This window comes from Macaca thibetana, chromosome 15 (assembly GCF_024542745.1).
Source record: "Macaca thibetana thibetana isolate TM-01 chromosome 15, ASM2454274v1, whole genome shotgun sequence".
Classification (NCBI taxonomy): domain Eukaryota; kingdom Metazoa; phylum Chordata; class Mammalia; order Primates; family Cercopithecidae; genus Macaca; species Macaca thibetana.
The window spans coordinates 12119314-12142150 of record NC_065592.1 but is presented as its reverse complement, the minus strand read 5'-3'; the positions used below and the strand labels follow the sequence as shown (position 1 = coordinate 12142150).

At 49.2% G+C, this 22837-nt stretch overlaps 1 protein-coding gene across 2 annotated transcripts in view; it reads left to right on the top strand.

Moving 5' to 3' along the window:
* Nucleotides 1-22837, top strand: part of MVB12B (multivesicular body subunit 12B) — a 179760-nt gene that overhangs the window by 131195 nt on the left and 25728 nt on the right. The window lies entirely within an intron of this gene.

Genomic DNA, 22837 nt, shown 5'->3' with positions numbered 1-22837 from the left:
TGTCACACCTCAGACAACACTTAGGTTGAGACTGAATGGAAATAGGGAAGTGTCGCCTGTCGTTCTACTGAGGGAGAACAGGTGATGTGTGTTTGGGATTTTACAGGCAGAGCATTGAAAGCCCACCTTGTGTTTTCTGAACCTTAGGCACAAATGAAATCACGACTTGGTGCTTGTCCAATAGCCTTGCTGGAGTCAAGCTGAGAGCCCCTCTCCACCAAAACCAGACAATAAAAGTGAGCAAAGAGCTTGTGCTCTCAAAGTATGTCTGGCAAAAGATGATTTGGGGACTTTTTCACCATAAAGACTGAGCAGAAAGCACGTAGCCATTCTCACCATCTCCTTGAGCTCCCGGACTGCACAGTCAGTAGCCCTGCACTCTCCCTCAGCATGGGGCAACCTTGACCTTTGATTGTGCGGTCCCTGCCAGGTCTCTGCTCAAATGGTTTTTCCACTGACCCGATAAATGATTGCATAACAGTCAGGAGACCCCTATTCAGACAACACCCCATTCTGTTACTCGCCCACCAGGTCACACTGAGCAAGCGGGTAAACCTCTCTGCGCCCAGGCTCAGCTTCACCAGGCCCGGGGTAGAGACCAGGACAAATGAGATAATGGGTGTGAAGCCCCTAGGAACCCTATCAGGCACCACACACACGTTTGTGTGTGTCTGAGAAACCTATTATTTCTAAGCCGTTTTGGGGCCTCTGGGCTGCTTCTTTTGGGGGGCTTTCTGACCCCTGACCAGAGCCAGCATCCTCACTCGACACTGGCTCTTCACTTTGCCTGCCTGCTGGGTTTCTCTTTTCCCTGAGGGTCTGGTCTTTTGGATTCACATGATATTCTTCCTCCCCTGGGGCTTTAGGGAAAGTATTTTTAAGAACAGGCTCCGGGTCTCCCGTTGGGCCTTGCGTTTCACGGTGGTTCCCCCTCATTCCAGCCTGCAGTTTGTCCCCGACAGCAGCCCTGGCACATTGGTATCATTCTAGGCTGTTAGGTTCCATTGAAATGGGTCCTTCTATACTTTACTGTGACCAGAGTCCCTTGAAAAAATTCAGGGCAGATTTTCAAATGGCTGGAAGTCATTACTCAGGGAAGCACAGAAAGGTTCAAGAAAGGGAATCAAGAATCCAGCACAAGTTAGAAATACTGTGTTCCTTAGCTTCAAAATAGGAAGAGCTCAATTTGAGTTAGGTAGAGAGAGACCGAAAAAACACCCTCTGTCTGGAATCCAGAAAAGGCATTCACAAGGCATCTGAATGTATTATCTTTCTACTACTGAAAGTCAATACCTTAGAAACCTTAAGTGCTGAGAAAACTTACTGAGGATATAAAGATGGATGACCAAGGATCTCTCAGGGTTCTTTTCATCCTGCAAGTTTGAAGGGCTCAGATCACAGCAGGTCTGGACCTAAGAGAACCCCCAGGTTGGGTTACATACTAAGGAAAAAGTAATCAGTTGGCAGGTAGGGTACCTGGCTGTGCTTTGGCACCGGTGTTTCTTGATGCCTTGTCGTAAACTCGGTTGGAGTGTCACGAGCCTGGCCTGCTGCGTGGTCCCAGTGCAGGCCTCCCCTTGACTGCACTGGCAAGGCTCCCTTGCCTCTCCCAGCCATAAAACGGGCCAATTGTGTTTTCCTCAGGGGACTGTGACCCACGGGGACAGTGTAGCATGTTGCTCGGCACAAAGTCCAAGGCCATCTCCAAGACACAGCTGCATCACTGTCTGATGACCAGTGCTGCATCACTGCCTGCCCCCAGCACCATTGGTCCTTCCAGGTAATGGAGAGCCCTGCTGGTGCAGAAAAGCTTCACAGAACTGTGCCCGTGAGACCACGAGACCCTCACCCCAGTGGCACGCAGGCACCCCGTGCACAGCAGCATTTCTCACGGTGCCATTGTGCCTGCGGTCCCAGAGTCAAAGACTCCGGAGGCTTGGGGCTAAGGATGTGTATTTTAGCACGCAGCCCAGGTGACTGTGGCATGCCCGCGGGTTTGAGAGTTTTGGAGCGGAAGGATGCCTCTTCTGGATGTGGGGCAGCTTGGAGGACACAGTTTTTATAGCGCTCCCAAAGGCCGTGCTCACCTGCAACCATCCTTGCCTGCCCTGCTCGCCTGGGCCTCCCACTCTCCCACAGGAGCCGCTTGTCTCAGAGCCAGAATTGCCAGCTCCAGCCCACCCATCTCGAGGGAGAGAAAGGGCTCCAGGGCTCAGTGATGGTTTTCACAGGCGGGCTTCATGAGTGGAGCCGCCCTCGTTGGGAAGCAGCTGCCCCTGAGATTTGGGGCATGTGCTTTGGACTTTGAATTTAGGGCTCCCATTTGAAACCACTTTTCCCCAGCCGTGGCCTCTGCAGTGTCCTATAACTCAATCTTAGTGGCTCTAGAGGCCTACGTGCCTGTCTTCTTGAGGGATCCCCTAGGGATCCCCAAATCAGTTGGCTGTGTGCCCCATGGCCGCTGGGCCTGTAACACTCCGCCCAGCTGCTCTTGCTGGCTATAGCTCTGCTCAGACCTCCCTGGCAGGGTGGACGGGCTCCGTCACCACACTCACTGCACGATGAGGCGACTTTGTTGCCGCCTTGCTGGACACATCCCTGGGAAGGTCACAGGCACTCGGGCCTCAGTGTCTCCATCTGAAGAAGGAAAGCATTCCACAACATAAGTCGCCAAACTAAACTTCTGGCTCAGGTCTTCCCACATTCTTTGGTTTGTTTATCCTCAGAATTCTAACATCTCTGCTTCAGCTCGCATCCAGCTGTGCTCTCGGTCGTGCCAGGAGATGCCCCCAGATGCTCTGCTTCTGCTGCACTTCCTATCTATTGCAGAAGCATCTGCTTGGGCTCCATTTCTTTCTCTATCCCCTGTGTAGAGAAGTGGAGCCAGGAGTAGCCAAGCAGCTAATGGCAGGCCAGAGGGATGGGCATCCCCTCTCCCTGACCGGGGTCTGGAGGAGGGAGGGCCAAAGGATGGATTTAGGCCTCAGCACGTTGGGGAGATGATGGGGGTGGTGGCGGGCAGTGGAGGTGGGGGGGAGGGCAAGTTCCAGAGTGATCTCCAGATGGAATGAGAAGGCTCCCTGAGTTCAACCCTGGCTCCAACTCTGCTGTCCAGATGCTCTTGGGGAGGTTCCTTAACTGCTCTTTGCCTGAGTGGCCTCTGTAAAATAGGAATAATAATAATAATAATAATAATAATAATAATAATAATAATAATATACACACATGCCTCATGAGGTTGCCTTGAGGATTAAATCAGTCAATACACAGAAAACCTCAAGACTACAACCTGACACAGAGCAAGCATTTGAAAAACGTGAGTCACCACCACCGTTCTCTTTGGGATTTACAGAACTGGTGACTGTTATGAGGTCTGGGGACAGGTCTGTGTTCCTCCCAGACCCTGGGACCAGACATCCAGGTGGGTGGCAGAGCTATTCACCGGGATCAGGAAAACAGAAACTGGAACCTCATAAGGAAGAGAAGTCCACCTATTCTTCCTTTTCCATGGAGGCCAGGAGTGATGCCTTGATCCAGTTCCCTTGTCCCCAGCTGGGCCTGTGCATGGCCGTCGCAGCACCCCCACAACCCCCGCAGGCTGGCCCTGGTGGCTTCTACGGGGATTGCTGTCTGTCGTCTTTGGATCACGCTGCTGGAGAGTAGCTTGCACAGATTCCCAAGTTTGTAATTAAAACAATCGAGAAACAGTTTTCATATATATATATATAAAAAAAAGAAGAGCTCTTTTAAGCAGATGTTGTGCTGTGAGCCATGTAGGAAAATTATTTTATCATCAACCCAGCCCGCCTATCTCAAGGCTTGAAAGAAACTAAGGGAACGTCTTTTCTACTAACCCAGCGTTTTTTAGCTCCTAATATCATTTCACATTTAAAGGTGACAGCAATATCTTTAACGTTTTTCTATTGGATTAATAACATTTAATGTTCGAAGCAATAAAGCGAAATGTTTTCGTGAGGGTGCTTTATATCACTAGTGGAAAATCCAACTTTAAAAAAAAGACCACACACACAAAGTAATAGACGTGGAGAGCTGTAAACCCAGAAAGGGAACCCCGGCGTGGAGGTGGGAGCCTGGGCGTGGAGGTGGGTTCTGGGGTGGGCGTGTGGGTGGGTGTCCAAGGCCCTGAGCCCCAACTGGCCGGCCAGCGCTGGGAGGGGTTCGGTGCCCATGGGGGTGAGAGCATGGGGCCCTCGCCCACCCGCCAGCCATTCATCTCCACCCAGCAGTGGAATATGACAATGTTAGCATTTTTCATTTCCCTGACGTTACCATTAATAAAGCAATGATCCAAAAGAGGCTTCGCTGAGTCTGTGCTTTATGCTCCCATCACTCACGACTAGATAATTTCACACAGGATCGTTTTAAAATTAAATGACGATAAAAACGCTCTGCTGTTCTGTGTTTGCCAGTTCATAGAAGTCTATCAAGTCATTAATGTGTCATGACAAACTGCTCGATAGATACAAGAGTAATTAATTATTTGAATAAATAACAAGTTGAACTTGGAGCCTTGAACCACAATGACATACGCATCCCATTAGGGGCGTCCTGGAGCCTCCGCGGGGCACCGGTACGAAGAGTTAAAATGCAGGCCAGGGTATTGGAAGTGATGAAAACCAATTTCGTAAACACAGGATAATATTTTACAGGGAGAAAGCCGAAGTGTCACATTGCGGTGCCCACGTGAGGTTCGGTGTCAAAAGTTCCCTGGCAGCGGCCATTCCAAGACACCACTTGATCAGAGATGATTTCAGAGAACAATTATACAGATTTTCATAATCACCATTAATCTCTGCATATTTTTCAAGATAATTACAGCAATTATTATTTAGATTTCTCTTTTATATGCCCATTGTAGAAAGGAACAAGTGCTTATTATACTGGATAGTTCAGAGAACCTTGGATGAGAATTCTTTGTCATCTCTGCGTTCATTATTTCAACTCGCGTTGCCTCTGAAAGTTCATCAGCGGCAGAAATTAGAATAATACCAGCAGGCCCTGTTATTAAATCTTAAGGTTGAGCTGAGACCGTGGTTAGAGTGGCTGGCGGAATTGTTCGTTTGTGGGACTGCTGAGCTCAGGTGAAATTACTGTCAGGTGGCAGGAGATACCCCTGACAGGTACAGGCAGAGATGGGTGGCCGCCTCACCCCCGTGTCCCCTGATAGGCGGCCGCCTCACCCCCGTGTCCCCTGATAGGCTTACGGAGTGAACTCACAACCAATATTTAGAGGATACATTTTCATGACATGCCCTTTAAAGATTAATATTAAATCTGAAATCTGGATAATTGATGGCATTCTGCCTCATAGACACAGCGACCAGATAGAAGGCAGCACAGCACATCCCTGCTATTTCCAGATCAAAGCGCGTCTCAGTTCGGCATCAGCTCCGTCTCACGCTGCACCTTCCGTCTCATGTCCCGGCTGTCCTGTGGGCTGGTCCACTCAAGTTGAGTCCTGGGCCGGTGGGTGTGGTGTGTGCTGCTCTCAAGAGAAGCCTTTTCCAAGGGAAATGGTTCTTGACAGTCCTGCTGGTTGGAAACAACCTCTGTGTAGGTCGGTGTGTGTCCTCCTGCCCCCCGTCCCTAAGAGGCTTGGGTTCTAAGGGCTCCCATCCTCTCACACGCACCTTGAGGACTGTCAGCCACATCCAGCTCAGCTAGATGATACGAGTAGCTATGTGAGGGGTAGGAAAGCCAGGTATTCTGTTTTGGACTGAGAAGTCCAGTATTTCTGCTTGCTATAAAATGAGAAAAATACAAGGCATAGAAATGCCTTTTTTCTCCGTAAATTAAGTTTTATTATGAAGAGATGACGTGGTTCGAATGCACTCAAGTGGTACCAACTCACACAAAATAAAAGTGGGGTTTAGATTGCTGCCAATGCTCTATGGCAGGTCCCTCTTTATTTGGTCTATCCCTGGCCACCATGGTGACTAATCTTTTGGAATCACCTGGTGGCTCTGGGGAGGAAGAAGCCTGGGGCCTTCTGAATAGCCTCTCCCAGGTGGCTGTCCCCCGAGGGGTCACCCCCCAGCCTGAGCTCCAGAGCTTCCATCCCCAATTCTCTGGGTTCTCCTGAAGGTGCTCAGGTCCTGGGGGACTTGGTCCCACTAACGAAGGTCAGAAGATCCCTGTGCTGTGGTACCAAATGTCATATTTTATACCATTTTCTTAACCTGTAGGGAGTCTTTGAAATCTTAAGCAAAATTTATAACAAGGTTATAGCTTTCCAGTTTGCACAATGCTCAAGCCTACTATCTTCATCACTCCAGTACTTGGGCAGATAAATGAGTGATTAAATCATGGAATCCGAGTAAGGAGTTGGGATGTCCCTGTTTCATAGAGTCCTAAAGAATCCCCATTGTGAAGCAGCTTTCTTCTGGGCACATGGCTTTATTCACTCATTTGTCCATCACCTCATCCAGGCCTTGGCTACTGAGAGTTCCCCCACCTACAGGCCCTGGGCCTGCAGGGACCATGGTTCCCTCGCAGAGCTCATAATCAGGGGAAGACATCCGGGCAGATGATCGGAGCACAGTCATCCACTCCGATGGGTGGTAGCTCAGGAGGCAGCCCAGGGGGTCATGTTTCTGCTCTTTGAGGAGTTCACAAGCAGATAAATAGGAAAGGGCTCTCCAGGCTGAGCCCACAGCAAGGAGAAAGGCCTATCACAGATGGAAGGCTTGACTCAGTAGGAAGTGGTTAGTAGGCCAGGAGAACTAAATCCTAAGTGTAGGGAGCAGAGTGGCAGGAAGGAAAGAGCCAGCTAGAGAACAAAGCTAGGTTGAGATCAGCCTGGAAGGGCCTGGACCGTAGCATGTGATATGACCCTATAAGCTTTAGGAAACCGTTGAAGTTTTTAAGTAAAGGAATGGCACACGAGGTCTGCACTTGAAAGAGAACTCCAGTGATATTGACGTGGGAATATGTGTCTTGGCCATGAATGGCATCTGCTGGGAGAGGGCCCGGAGGGCACTCCCTAATGTCCCTTAACTCCATGGAGCTTGCCTTCACTTTCACACCCTTCTTGATTATATTTTCTCCACTTCCATCTCTATATAACTTCTTCAGGTCACATGGAAAGGTGTTACCCTCTCTTCCTTCACATGGAGGAAGGCAGTGGATTTAGGAGATCACCGAGTCCACCCAGCTCTGCCGTTGACCAGCTTTGTGGCCCTGACTAGTTCCTTCCCTTCTGGGCTTCAGACTCCTTCTGGGGGGCGTGGGAATGCCAGTGCCAGGGCCATTGTGAGTTTTAAATAAGAACACCTGTAACTCCTGACATGCTTTGCTTCCCTTAGACAGATGCTCTCTTGTGCCGGTATTGGCTTCAGACACCCAAAGCATCCAAGACGCTCTCTCTCTTCTTGCCCTTTGGTTTCAGGGGAGGAAGGGAAGGCCCAGGACCTACTTTTACCTTTGCAGAACATTTTTGAGAAGACTTTATGAGTAGAATCTGGGTGAGGACTACAGAAATCAGCTGTCATGTAGGATGGACCAACTTAGTGAGTTTTATATATTGCATCCTCAGGTTTAAAGCCAGGTTCTCAAATCACCAATACATATTTAATACTTGGGGTGACTCAGCATTTGTGAGAATGAAGACTATCAGAGCTGGATCTTAAACATCTTCTAGGCCAGGGCTTCTCAAACCTGGTTGCACATTAGAATCACTGGGGAGCTTTGAAAAAATGCTGATCCCCAGAGCCCACCCCTCAGACCAATTGAATCAGAACCCCTGGGGTTGGGGGTGGCAGGCAGTGATAATCTTTTCAAACTCACCAGATGAGCACCAGGATGAGTCACTGATCTAGCCCAACCCTTTTACTCTCAGATGGGGACACAGACTTGATTGCCTGAAAGCTGGGCCCCCTGATGCCAAGGCCAATTCTCTTCCCATCATTACTTATTCAGTAGGTTTCTTTGGATGCCATTATATGCTAGATGCTGTTCTAGGAGCCGGAGGTGCAGCTGTCATGGAGCTTACTCTCTAAATGCACAAGTGGCCTCCAGATTGGTGGGGCAGGGGGTGGGGGGAGCACATTGAAAATAGGTCCTTCCAGCAGTGGGTCAAGAAAGTCTCAGCCTCTGCACATTATTGGGGTGGTAATGATAATAATAGCTAACACATGCTGAACATTTATTTTATATGTGTTATCTTTCTGAATCCTTGCATCTCCCCTAGAATAATCAGCCCCATTCTAGAGGCTCAATAAACATGTTTCATGGGTGCAGAGCTAGTGCCTGGTGGGCCGGGCATTTGAACCTAGGGCTGTCTGACACCAAAGCCCTTTCTGTTAACTGACTTTATTCTAAGGCAGCCAGTATAAAGATACAAAGAGAGCAGTTTCTGGAGAAATCTATCTGAATTTCCTCTCAAAGATGTAGCCCCTCCATCAGTTAGTTTTTGTTGCATAACAAACCACCCTAAACTTAGGGCTTAAACCAGCCAACATTTATAATTTCTCATGGCTCTGTGGGTCACTGGGTGATTATGCTGGTCCAGGTCAGCCTGACTGGAGCCGGATGGCCTGGGATGGCCTGAGATGGCCTCACTCCCTTGTCTGTAGTTGGCAGGTTGACTGCTCCAGGGATGCCTTAGCTGGAGATGCTCGTGTTTGCTCCACGTGATCTCTCATGCTCCAGGAGGCTTCTCTGAGCCTGTGCATTTGGCCGACCCAGCACTCCAAAGCAAGGGAAGTCTAACCCGGGTTCACAAGCATGTTTACGTCTCTGCTGGTGTCATAACTGCTGATGTCCCGTTCACCAAAGCAAGTCACGTGGCCAAGCCCAGATTCGGGGGTGAAGAAATAGATTACGCCTCTTGATGGGAGAACTGACAAATCATATTGCTAGGGGGCACACATACGCGGATAATGGGATTTGCTGCCATTTTTGCCACCTACCACTGCAGGCCGCACGAAAGAAGCCTTCTGGTCCTGACAGGTGCCAGGAGTTGTTAAGGAGGAAAAAAGTATCGTGTCGTTGAATTTATTTACATATACTTTAGAGCACTTTCTATGGTGCCCTAGAGATGCATACTTTATAATTAAGTAACTCTGGTGTTTGTGATCATTTCTATTACAAATTGGATATCAGCCCTGGGATAGACCTATAATAACCTTGTGTATGCCACTCACTTTTGTGGGAAATCAGATTTTTTTTTTTTTTTTTTTTTTTTTTGAGACAGGGTCTGGCTCTGTCACCCAGGCTGGAGTGTAGTAGTGCGATCTCAGCTCACTGCAACCTCCACCTCCTGGGTTCAAGCGATCCTCCTGCTTCAGCCTCCTGAGTAGCTGGGACCACAGGCGTGTGCTACCATGCCCGACTAATTTTTGGATTTTTTTTTTTTTTTTTTTTTTAGTAGAGACAGGCTTTCACCATGTTGCCCAGGCTGGTCTCAAACTCCTGAACTCAGGTGATCTGCCCACCTCGGCCTCCCAAAGTGCTGGAATTACAGGTGTGAGCCACCGTGCCCAGCCGGAAATCAGATTTGATTGAAGTAATTTAAACTGAACATCACCTTTTCTGGGGCTATAACGTGAGGACTCCCCCGGGTGTTGTAGATCCTATCCTTTACTTCAGTATCCCGTACCTTGTGTAATATCCCTTGTTTGACGTTTTCTCATAATGAGATTTGTTATGCATTTTGGCAGGAATCCTCCTGAAGCCATCGATAGAGTCTCACTCTCAGTGCATCCTTTTGGGAGGCCCACGGTGCTGGTGTGACCCAGTACCGGTGAAGTTAGCTTCGATCACCTGGTGAAGGTGCTGCGTGGCAGGTTTCTTCACTGTAAAATTACTGCTTTTACCTTTGTAATTAGTAGGTAATTTGTGGGGAATACCGTAGGCCTATGTGAATAACTTGTTCCTCATCAGATTTTCACCTGTCACTTTTCGCATCCATTGACTTTCATAACTCTGCCATTTCTCCAGTATATAAGGACGAGGTTTCCCTTATCCTCAGCCGATTTCTTTCTTTATATTGGTATGGACTGTGGTATTCTTACGCATTGTTGTCATTTTTTAGTTTGATGCTCAAATGGATTCGTATTTAGCCAATGGGAACCCCTTCGGGCTGGCTCTCGTGCCTTTCTGCTGTGTTCCTGTGATTCTTTGAGAACCTCTTTACTTTCTGGCACAACAAGATGTTCCTGGCCTTTTCCCTTCCTGCCCAGCACGGAATCAGCCACTTCTCCAAAGAGCTCCTGTCTCTTTTAGAGGAGACACTAGAAAGCAGAGTCTGGATATGAGGAGTCCCATCGCCTCCGAACTGCCATTGCCTCAGCAGAGAGAAATGTACGCACATGTGTGTGTAGAGAGAAATATATGTACACATATACCTGTAAGTGTACACAAACACACATAGATGTGCGCTTATGTATCTATCTGCAACCACATATTAAAACTGACTTTATAATGATACCTCTGATTTTGATCCAGTATCACAGAGTACATTCTGATCTTCCCATTGTTTTTGCCAGCTTGGAACATTAACATTCCTCAGCTCTGTCCCAGGCCTCCCTCTCTCACCATGTTCCAGATATTTCATCTTCTCTCATGGCCTCAATTATCACCATGTTGGTTACTTCCAAACTCACCCTCACATCCCCGCCCACCAGGCCTCATTTCTGGATCTCCACCCCGCAGCCCTCACCCATCCGTCTCGCATTCTCGGTCATGATGTTCTAACAAGTGTTGACCAGTTGCCTCCCCTTGACTGTCTCCCAAGCCCCTCAAACCTGACACATGCTCAGCAGGGCCCACGAGTTCATCTGTGCTGCTTTTCCACTGGCCCCCATGCCCCTGTCAGTACCTGGCATTTCGTTCTCCCAGCTCTTTAGGCCAGGATCCTGGAGTCACCCTTGATTCCGCCTTGCCCCTCTGCAGCCAGTGACCAGGTCTCTTCATTCTTCCATCTAAACGTCCCTTGGTCTTCCCCAGCTCCTCCATTCTTACTGCCACTGCCCTCATCCAGGCCACCAGTGTCCCTCGCCTGCTTCAGCATCAGAATTTCCTCCCTGGTGTTCCTGCTCCAGCCTCACTCCCTGCAATTCATTCTCCTCTCCACAGCCAGGGAGACGTTGTTAAAACCTGAATCTCGCCATCTCTCTCTCCAGCTCAAAGACCCTTTAGTGGCTCCCCAGGGACCTCATGATGCCCTTCAGGCCACTGAGAATGGCCATCAGGGCTCCTGGCAGGCTGGTTTTTGGTTGTCTCTGGACCCTACTTCTGTGCAACAGTGAAAAAGGCTGAGACAGAGCTCTAGGAATTGATCTGGAAACCTCTCTGACAGTCAAGTGAAAAAAAGTAAATTGCAAAACAGTTACTTATGCAGTGATGCTATTTTTATTAAAAACACAAATACATACAAAACAAAATTCTGGCCAGCTGTAGTGGCTCATGCCTGTAATCCCAGCTACTTGGGAGGCTGAGGCAGGAAGACCCCTTGAGCCCAGGAGTTCAGGGCTACAGGGAGCTATGATGGCACCACTGCACACTGGCCTGGGTGATAGAGCAAGAGCCCATGTCTGAAAAATAAAAAAATAAAATTCTGTCTTTTTTCTATACATGCAAACACGCAGGTGAACGCATAGGAAACAGGCCGGCGGGACCCCAGGCGCTGTGTACAGACCACTACCAAGGCTTGCTCTGAGAAGGGCCCAGGGATCAGTGGCTCTGGATGCAAGGGGTGCTTTAACTTAGCTATCCTATTGGAATGGTTTCCTTTGAAAATATATTCCTGTGCTGAAGTATGAAAGAGTGCAACTTAAAAATATTTATGGGTTGGTTTTGAGAAGGTAAAAAGAGCGCTGGCAGAGAAAGCACGTCTTCCAAGCCTGAGGTTCCCTGCTCCACAACCGGGGGGTATATGTGATGCTCAGCCCCAGGGACAGCGTGTTCAGCAGTCACAGGCCATGCCTGCCAGGCCCTTGCTTTCAGTTACCTGCCTTGGCTGCAGATCACACTGCCTGTTTTAGAGCTTGCCTTCTTCCAGAGGATTTGGTCGCTACTAGAGGTAACATATCTGCATTGGACCTTGGTTCTGCTTTTTGTTCTGCATCTACAAAGCTCCTTTGGTCTCGAGCTCACTGAGGAGTTTCTGTGTTCGTCACTGTGGGCAGCAGGTGTGTGCACTGACCCAGTGGCCTCTCAGCCACCAGGGCACCTTTGTACTCACGTGGAGAAGTATCACTGAGTTGTGTTTTATCTTTACCTTGAGCAAAATGCAGTTGATCCCTACCCCAAGCCATTAAATATTTATAACGTTAAAAAAAAGTTTCTTGAATGTCTCTGAGCCTCTCTTTTCTAAACTGTGGAAGAAAGAAAATAATACCTGGATTGCTATGATGTTTAAATGAGATAAAAACATAAGGCCCTAGGTGCAAACTAACTGCTCAGTAACTGTTAGCCACTAGTGTTAGTATTAGTCAGTATTAGTGTTATTACTGCTGTCCAGAGGAAAACACCCTTTTGCGGTAGACCCCTTTCCGCCTGCTTTCACGTAAAACCAGGAGTGCAACCATATTAAATTGCATAACCCAGGGGCCGTGAGTCCCAACCCAAAGACATTTGGAGGGACAAAAGCAATGTTTGCTGAGGAGTAACTCACTGGGTGCCCCAGACCGTGGCTCTCCCTGGTGTCTGCTGTCTCTGGTGTTGCAAGTCAAGCTCGACTTGAAAGCAAGATCCAAGCTTCTGAGTCTCAGTGAGAATGTTCTTATTGTTGTGTGTCAAGTTTCTCGTGGGTGTGGTCTGTGGGGCAGCTGCCCTCCCTCTGTGCTCCCACAGCTTTCAGAGAACTGACCTGGACCTGCATGAGGTTCTGCAGCCCGGCACTGCACCCTGGGCCCTGGAGGGAGGGACTGCCCTGAAGGAGGAGGTGGGTGGGCTGGTGGCCCTAGATTCCTCCCAAGATGCTGGGAATGCAGAGGGATGAAGCGGGCCCATCAATTAGAGTCTCCTGTGTAGAGACGGGGAGCCTAGGAGGAGTCGGTGCTCTGTGTGTGTGTGTGTGTGTGTGTGTGTGTGTGTGTGTGTGTGTGTAATATTCAGATTGCTCATGCCAAATGGAACCTCAGAGAACGTTCGTTTGTGGTGTGAGGGTACCCCGGTCTGGGGGACCCAGTGAGTCACTCCTTGGCACACATTGCTTCCGTCCCACCAAACGTCTTTGGATTGGGTCTCACAGCCTATGGATTGTGTAATGTAATATGGCTGCACTTGTGTTCTTGCGTGAAAGCAGGTAGAAAAAGGTCAACCGTGAAAGGGTATTTTCCTCTGTACACTAACACTAACACTAACACTAATACGAACGGCCAACAGTTACTGAGCAGTTAGTTTGCACCTAGGGCTTAATGTTTTTATCTTGTTTGAATGTCATTGCAGTCCAGGTATTATTATTTTCTCTCTTCTACAGCTGAGGAAACAGAGGCTCAGAGACGTTAAACACTTGTCCCAAATTACAGAACTAGTTAGAGGTGGGGCCTGGTCTGAACTCATTTCCTGCAGAAACAGTCAGCTGCTTTTGACATAAAACCGCAGCCTTGCCCCCATTTTCTGAGTGGCTGCCATGGTCGGGCTGTTCTTTCCTGTTGCTGTCTGGTCCCTCAGCGGTGCTGCGGAGTGGGCACGATGATCCTCGTTTGACGGATGAAAATCTGACTCGGAGGTTAAGTGACTTGCCCAAAGCCACACAGCTAACAAGCACTGGGTCCGGCTGAACGCTCACACGGGTCCGACTCCGGCGCCTGTACTCCATCCTCCCATGCTGCCTCTCACGCAGGGGACGCGGGAGGCTCCGGCAGTGGCTGATAAATCACTCCTTTTGGCTTATGAATAACATGGCAAAACAAATTACTTTGGGGATCTAGAAGGAAGTTGTTGGCCCTGTGTAAACTCAATTGGAATGTCACTGAGCAGACAGCTCTGGAGGCATCTACAAATACCTTCCAAGGAATATCCCCAAAGTGAAATCACCAAGAAAGCAAAACAGGCTCTGTGTTTTGGTTTGCAAATGAGTTTTGAGAAATGGCCTTGAGATCTTGAGTTGCTGGCATTTTTCCCATCACAAATTGTAAAGGACTTTTGAAACGCCACAGGAAAGGGGAGAAGAAAGGCTTGGGGTTGCTGACTATTTACAGCTTCAAGCCCCGAGCAGGCACACAGAATTAAAGGCCTCCCACCACTCCAGTTGCATTTAATTTTATTCCGAAAATGACTACCTGCCAATAAGCCTCATTGTTCACCAGCATCTCTGCAAGTACTTTGAGGTACTATTACCCGAGTTCACTTAACACCGCTTGACAACTTTAAGCAGATAACAATTGAGATGCTGGTAATGGAGTCTTTTTTTTTTTTTTAAATTTTTACATTTTTACCACATGACTTTATGACTCTCTTTATCAAGCGTGTTGAAATTAATCCATGTGCTGACTGGAGTATTTCCTCATCCCGTCTGTGTACTGACACACTGGGGAGGGATAAGGGTTGGCAGCTCTGAGCAACTAGGTATTCCGGGGCGATGGGTGGTCCTTAGTCCGGAGCCCTTGGGAATTGGTCGGTGGTGGGTTTGTGTTGAGCCTGCAGAAGTCTGAGGTGTGTGTTTGGAGGGGAGAAACAAGGGATGGCTCTGGAGGACTGCCTTGGCGGGTAAAATTATAGTTCCCATACGAAGGGAGGATGCAGGAGCTATAATCCCATCTCGTTGCCAGGCAAAGTTCCTACAGATTCATGGCAGAGCTGTCTGTGCAAGCAGGAATCCAATTTTATGTCCAAACAAATGCAGCATGCAGATTGGACTGACTGCTTCCCCAAGAATAGCAAAGACAGGCGTTCAGGTCAGCTGGCAAAAAAAAAAAAAACCCAGCACCCCCTTTTTCCTTCTTTAAAATAGGGGGTGGGATTAATACAGTAGCAGATTAGAGCTTTATTTATTTAAACCTTGCAGAATCTGTAAGCATTCACAATCCCCTTGACTTGTAGTGCCTGATTGTAAAAAGAACAGTTGAATGAGCTCATTGTTTTCTGGGGTTTTTCTTTAATGTATTTTACAAACACTCTGGTGACAGGCCTGACACGCTGATTTCTATGTACTCGCACTTCAGTTTGGGATTACAGCATTAATAACAGAGTTCCATGCATCATGCCATTTTTAAGCATGATCGTTATGATAAAGGGCATATACTTAATTACAGGCCTGCTTAATTACAGCTCTGTTGAAGCTCGTTTGTTTAGGAGAATGCTAATTGCGCCACAGAGCCAGCAGCACATCCTTGCTTTCATCTGCTGGTGGTAGCTCGATGCTGTGGATCAGCATTTTGTTAAAACTGCCACCAAAAATTTTTTAAAAAAATTTAAAAACAAGAAGAAGAAGAAGAAAGCACTGGTCGGGTACTGAAAGGAAACCTGCCCCAGCACATGGCTTTTGGTAAGAGCAGAAGCCACAGTTAGCTGACCAGCCTTCCCTACGTGGTGGGTACTTTATCTCTGTTGTCTTATTTCATTTTTCTCCACTCTCACCCGTGGAGACAGCTGTAGTATTATGCCCACCTTACAGACAGGGCAAGTAAGGCTCAGAGAGGTGGGGTGGCCTGTGCACAGCTGCACATCTGCACCTCCTGAGCTGCAGCAAAAACTCAGGCCTGCCAAGCTCCAAGCCCCTCCTTCCCTGCCACAGCCCCCCATAGACCCAGTGCAGGTTACACTCTGGGTTTGAATCCTGGCTCCAGCCAAGGCTCATAACTCCTCTAAGCCTTGCAAGCGGTGTATTAGTTCATTCTTGCATTACTATAAAGAAATACCTGAGACTTGGTCATTTATAAGAAAAGAGGTTTAATTGACTCATGGTGCTGTAGGCTGTACAGGAAGCATGGCAGCATCTGCTTCTGGGGAGCCCTCAGGAAGCTTTCAGTCATGGTGGAGGCAAATCCAGAACAGGCTTATTACATGGCCAGAGCAGGAACAAGAAAGCCAGAGGGGAAGGCGCCACACATCTTTAAACAACCAGATCTCGCAAGGACTCACTCACTATCATGAGGACAGCACCAAGTGGGGGGAATGCTGCTAAACCATCCAGAAGAAATCCTCTCCCCGCATAATTCAGTCATCTCCCGCCAGGCCCCACCTCCAATACTGGGGATTACAATTGAACATGAGATTTGGGTGGGGACACATTCAAATCACATTAAGTGGTAATGTTGAGGCTTGAGTTATTTGATGCATGTTCACCACCTTGTGTGTGGGCAGTAAGCATGAATTTCCTTTCCTTTTCTATTTTGTAGAACTGGGCTTGGGGAGAATTCCTCTACCTCCCAGGTTTGTTGGGGGTGGGGGGCTTTGTCATGGCACACTGAGAGCTCTAAGGCCTGGAGAGAGGGCCGCTGTGTACCTGGGTGTCGTCTTTGGCTCTGCCAAGGAAAGGGCAGGTGCTGTCCCCGCATCTGGGTTGTGACTGCAGACTGGTCAGGTAGTGTCGGCAGGAGAAGCCTCATCCAAGTCCTTAGGCTGCGTGGAAGGGACAGGTCAGGGGTGAAAATGTGCGTCTCATTCACAGCTCTGTCTCCAGTTCCTCGAACAGCATGTCACCCTGCATGGGACTCAGAAATAGACTAAATGCTAGAACATCACAGTCTCTCTGCTCTAAAAGAATAACAAAGACAAAATGCTGGTTTCAGCTAGGGAAAAAGAAAGGAAGGAAGTAAACGTGGCTCCCCAGGAGAAGCCAGGACAGAGATGATTCATGAACATTCTTTTGGAACGCATGAAGAATGCATGCCGTTGATTTTAAGAATTATGTTTTGCAAACCTCTAGATATTTTAAAATACGAAAAGGCTGCCCAGATGAGAGGAGACGTGGATGTTATGGAATTAAGAGGGGATTTAGCAGTCCCACCGATCAGCTTTCTGCCCAACACACAAATTCCCTCCCTAACTTCCCAGCAAGTCGCTGTCTGCGTCTAGCCCCGTATGCTGTGACCACCATGAAAACATGTGCAGACATTTGATTATGTTCACCTCAAGTCTTCTCTTATCTCAGTCCCCACTTTTGCTGCAGTTCTCATGTGCTGGACACCATACTGGGCTCTGGGGGTGCTGGGCAGGGTGCTAGGATGAACAGAAATGGACAGGATTGTGCCTTCCTGGGCCATTGAACCTGATGGCTGCTTCTCCTTTCCCTCCTGTGGTCTAGCTTCAGGTTCCCTCACCACCCTGGCCTCCTTAAAGGCCCCTGGGATGACCCTCTGGGAAGGTGGTCCTGGCTCTGAGCGCCCCACTCCAGCTCCAAGTAGACCAGGGCGAGTGACTCCTCATCCGGGCACCAGGACTGCAGCACTGTAACCTTATGATGCTCCGTTTAAATAGTCAGATCACATCATTGACTTACTCACCTACAGCCGCCTTCTTTCCTGTCTCCTGCTGTTACTCCGCACCTCTTCCATTCCATCCAACACAGCTGGGTTTCTGGACCTACATTACGGGACTCTTCGTGGGTCTCTAGTGAACTCCTTCCATTACATTTGGCCCATGGTCGCAACTTTTTTTGACTTTCTTGGTTTTCACTCTGTTATCTGGTTTATAGACTGCCCACCTCGGCTTCCCATCAGGCATGCATTAGATAAGCATATCCTTTGTGTCTTCATTTGAGTCATTGATCATGCCCTGGGCACCTTTCCCAGGGGTTATTCAAGGTTAGCATTGGTCTCTTAATCAGCTTCTTGAATGTGTGATTCAACCAGTTATGGATTCTGCTAACCTCCGCAGTAGCCACTTGTATTTATCCATCTTGTATACATAGATAACATGAGAAATTTTGTCAGATGCTTTGCTGAAATCCATATTATTTCAGTCTGCCTTAATCTTTGATATACTAGATTGTCTAAAATAAGTGGGATTTGGTGGGCAGATTATCTGCTTAGCAGAGTCTCGCTGGTCCTGGTGGCACTTGCTTCTCTTTGGAGCCTCCTTGTGCTGGTGAGAAGGGCACTGTGAGAGCCCCACTCCTCTCAGTTCAGCTGCCACTGTGAGCTTCAGCCCATTGGATCCTATCACCTCCTCTTTCTTTCCTCTGAGTTTGTTAAAATCTGTTTTCTAGGCCATGTGTGGTGGCTCACACCTGTAATCCCAACAGTTTGGGAAGTCAGGCTGGGAAGGTCACTTGAGGCCAGAAGTTCGAGACCAGCCTGGACAGCATAGTGAGACCCCTATCTCTACAAAAAATAAAAGTCTGTTTTCTAGAAGAACATAGGGAGCATCTGACTGTGCCCCTCCTTCTATCACAAACTCTCAGACGGTGGTGGTCTGTCCCGAGGCTCCCGTCTCTGTTGCTTTACCAGACAGCTCCTCCTTGCAGTCAGGATTAGGTCCAAGCAGGTCCCCTCATCTCCTCTGCCACTGGTCCAGTCAGGAGCGTGTGGGCCGAGGGGTGGCGTGAGGCTGTGAAAGTCCTGAGGGCCTGCCTTGCCGCTGCCTGTTGCCCCTCAGACATTTCAGGAATGGGTCTTCCTTCCCTCCCAGTGGCTGCTGTGGGGCATCCCACAATGATCTCACATCTCATCTTTGCCTCCTCACTAAGGTGTTACTGCTGAGCCTGCCTCAGGGCCAGAAGGTGCCCTCACCCAGACACCTCGACGCCTTCATGTGGAGCAGGTTGACCATGGGCCCCACCAACTCCCCAGGGTGCCCCAGAAGGTCTGGGAGGGAGGGCTTCTCTGCTGGAGGCAGGTGTGGGGAGGGCCAGCAGACAAACAGGAAGTGCCTCTGAGGGACTTCAGGGCCCACTGGGAGGCGGGGTGAGCGCCCTGCCCACTCCCTGCAGTCTCTCAGTGGCTAAGGGAGGGCCTTGTCCTCATCATATATGGGTGTGTATATGCATATACATATGTATACACTTGTAATGGAAACATACAATTTATAACTTACATATTCTATATACAAAATATAAATCTATAATCTATGTAAAGGTATATTTTTACATAATATATGTGATATGTATATTTGTGTGTTAGGCTGTTCTTACGTTGCTATGAAGGAATACTTGAGACTGGGGCATTGATAAAGAACAGAGACTGAATTGGCTCTTGGCCCACAGTTCTGCAGGCTGTGCAGGAATCAGGGCACTGGCATCTGCTTCTTGGGAAGCCCCAGGAAGCTTCCAATCACGGTGGAAGGTGAAGGGGGAACAGGCATATCACATGGCCAGAGCAGGAGTGAGAGAGAGGGCCAGGGGAGGTGCCACGCACTTAACCAGATCTCGTGAGAATCAGTCACTACCGTGAGAACAGCACCAAGCCATGAGGGATCTGCCTCCATGAGCCAAACACCTCCCACCAGGGCTCATCTCCAACACTGGGGATTACATTTTAACATGAGACTTGTCAGGGACATATATCTAAACTATGTCAATATATATACAAAAAAATACTGTTGTTGATAATCTAAGTTTTACAAGTGTATAGTCCATTTTCATACTGCTATGAAGAAATACCTAAGACTACATAATTTGTAAAGAAAGAGAGGTTTAATGGACTCACAGAGCCACATGGCTGGGGAGAGCTCACAATCATGGCAGAAGGCAAAGGAGGAGCAAAGGGACGACTTACATGGCAGCAGGCAAGAGAGCATGTGCAGGGGAAACTCCCCTTTATAAAACCATCAGATCTCATGAGACGTATTCACTCTCATGAGAATAGCATGGCAAAAACCCACCCCCATGATTCAATTACCTCCCACTGGGTCCCTCCCACGACTCGTGGGGATTATAGGAGTTATAATTCAGGATGATATTTGGGTGGGGACACAGCCAAACCATATCCACAAGTTACTTTTTTCTCCTTGATTTGTATTAAAGCCCTCAACTCAGAGCAGCCAGTCTGGGCAAACCCTTTCTTCCTTATCTCCTAGCTGACTAGCGAGGCAAGAGCGCAGCGTGACAGGAGGCCTGGCTACTGTGTTCAGAAAGCCAGGCTTACAGGACTACCTATGTTTCTAGATCCTTCTCTTTCAAAGACATGACCATCAGTTGGAAGGAAAAAGAAACACACGCTGCTTGTGGGAGCAGGGAGAAACTGCTTCACGGGTGAGGGGGTTGACTTTGGAGCGATGGAAATGTTTTGGAACTAGATGGAGGTGGGGACCGCACACCGTTGTGATGTTCTAAACGCCACTGAATTGTTCACTTTAAAATGGTTAATTTTATATGAATTTTTTAAAACATTTCCCTCCCTGCTTAGATCTTCCCAGTCCCTGGAAGTGATTCCCTGGCTTTTTCCATCCATGGCTTTCATCTCCAGCAGCAGCAGGCGGGGGTGGCAGCGAGCAGGGTCCCCAGGTCCTGAGAGAGGTTAGGCACTTGCCCCAGGCTGGAGCCCCCTACCCAGTTCCCCAGACCCCTGTGCATGGAAACAGCAGCCCTCCCTGTCCAGCACAGCCCCTGAGCCCCCAGGCCCTGACCCTGGACTGGGGACCTGGAACTCAGAGGTGACTCACACATGCACCTGCCAGAAGAGGAGAGGAGACACAGGCCTGGCCAGACCCCAGGGAGAGCCTCAGGGAAGGCATGCTGCAGGAGAGGCACTCAGAAAACTGGGAAGGACAGTTGAGGTGCAAGCATAGAGGGAGGAAGGGATGGGCAAGCCAGGAAGAGGGTCAGATGCAAGGGGCCAGGGCCTTGAATGCCAGTCGAGACCCCCATCTTGGAAATCCTGCCCTTCTCTGTCCATTGGAGGCACAGACAGTACTGACAGCCTCTGACTAGGGTGGCCTCCATGGGAGGAGCCCCCCTTCCTCTCTGCCATCCCCAGTACTTCCCAGCCCCCTCATGTCCTGGTGTAATCAGGTCTTTGCACATCACCTTACCACCTTTTTAACACACAGGTTCCCTAGACATACAGTGACATGTAGATAGAAACAGCTGACACCAGTGAGAGGCAGTTCTTCACCCCCAAATACTAATAAGGTCTTTAAAACATCAGAGGCAGAAAGCCTGGGGAATGAATGGAGAGTGGGTTCTACAGGGGAGCAAGGAAGGCGTGGTCTCCAGCTTGCGGGTGTGTGCAGAGGCTGAGCTCGTTGAGAAACTCCCCGGCATTGGGTCCCGTGCCTGTGAGCACTCGCTATTTCCGGAGCCTGTGCACAGTACTTGGGCGTGCAGGGAGGACTCTGCTGCGGACCCTGCTGTCTGTCTAGCAGGCAAGAGAAGCCGTGGAAGAGGTGGGTGTGTGCAGAGAGCAGGACATGTGGACCGTGACGGGTGAAAACAGTGGGCTTCGGGACTTTACTGGGGAGGTCCAGTAGCCTGTACTATCTAGAGCTTTGGGGCCACTGCTGCCTACCTTTGTGACCCCAGCAAGCACCGACTTCTCAGAGCCTCTGCTTCCCAATCTCTAAAATGATCAGAAGTGTTACGAGTGCCCAGCCCATCTCAGCAGCACTGGGAAGGGCCTGGAAGTCAGGTCGGGCCCACGGTGGTGGGAGCTGGCACACCTCTTCCTGGATATCCGGTGGGACTCTGCCCCTCTCTAGAAGGCTTTGTGGCTCTTCGAGGCTCCTTTATTCATTGCCGAACTTTTTCATCTGTGAAGCATCACACACGCATAGGTGCTCAGAGTTCACGCACAGGTCTGCATGCGGGATGTACTGAACGAGATTGAGGCCCGAATGCGGGACATACTGAATGAGATTGTTTGGGGCCTTCCCCTCACCCCACTTTCTGGGGAAGTGTTGCCTGTTCGGGCCCTTTGTCCCGTCTCTTCTGGCAGCTCACAGCAGGTTGCCAGCACCACCTGAAAAGGCCTCTGACCAGGAGTGTCTGAGTCCAGCAACCACACTAGACAGCACCCCTGCTAAGAAAGGAGGGTGCAGGGAATGCAGCGGCTGCTGCCACCTGTGCTGTGTCTTTTTCTTCATGCTGACCCAAGAAGGTTTCATTTCTTTCCTTCCCTAAAATAAAGCATGAATGAGTTCTATGATGTTTTATTTCTGTATGAACATAGCATGAGCCATTCAGCTTTTCTTGCTGATTGGGAGGATCTGTCCCAAGTTTCTTCTCCTTCTCTTATGTCCTTTCCTCTTGTTTTGTTGCTTTCTGCTTCTACTACTCTTCTTTGTTAGGACTGAGAAAAAAAAAATATGACCACTGAAGGTTCCAGAGAAGTCATCATTCCAGGAGACATTGGGGGAAGCAAAGATTGTCGCTCTCGGGAGCACACTGCCCAATGCTGCCCCCACACTCTACCTGGCTTCCATTCTGCTCACTCCGTTTCTCCCTGAAACCACAATTTACCGCAAAGCCACCACCTCAGGACTTTGGGGCTCCGCATCCCTGCACTCATGACCAGGCCCCGCACGACTACGGTGCATGTTCCCGACTCTTCCCAGACCTAAGGGAGAAGCTGACACTGGAGAGGCCCCTACCACTGTCCCAGCAGCCACATGCTGCCGTGTTGGCTCTGCGAATGCTGGCGTCACATCTCATCCGATGTGACCTGTTCCTCAACGTGGCAGGATTTCCAGTCCTGGTGTGGCACCAGAGTCCTCCTCTCTGAGGTTGTAATTTGTAGAGAAGTGCTCACTTATGGAGGCACACCCTGGGTCACTTTTGTCCGTGTGCTTTTGATAGTGATCCCCTGGGACAGGGTGGAGGGAGGGGCGGCCACAGAAAAGGAACCACACCCCTGGGCCCCTGGTTTTTCCGTTTGTTGCATCCCCGTTCCATGCCCTTTCTCTCGTGTCCTGTTAAAATTGAGCACACTGGTGAGCCTCAAGTCAGCGCTTGACGCCCTGGATCTGAGCGACTGAGAGTGACAGCCACTGT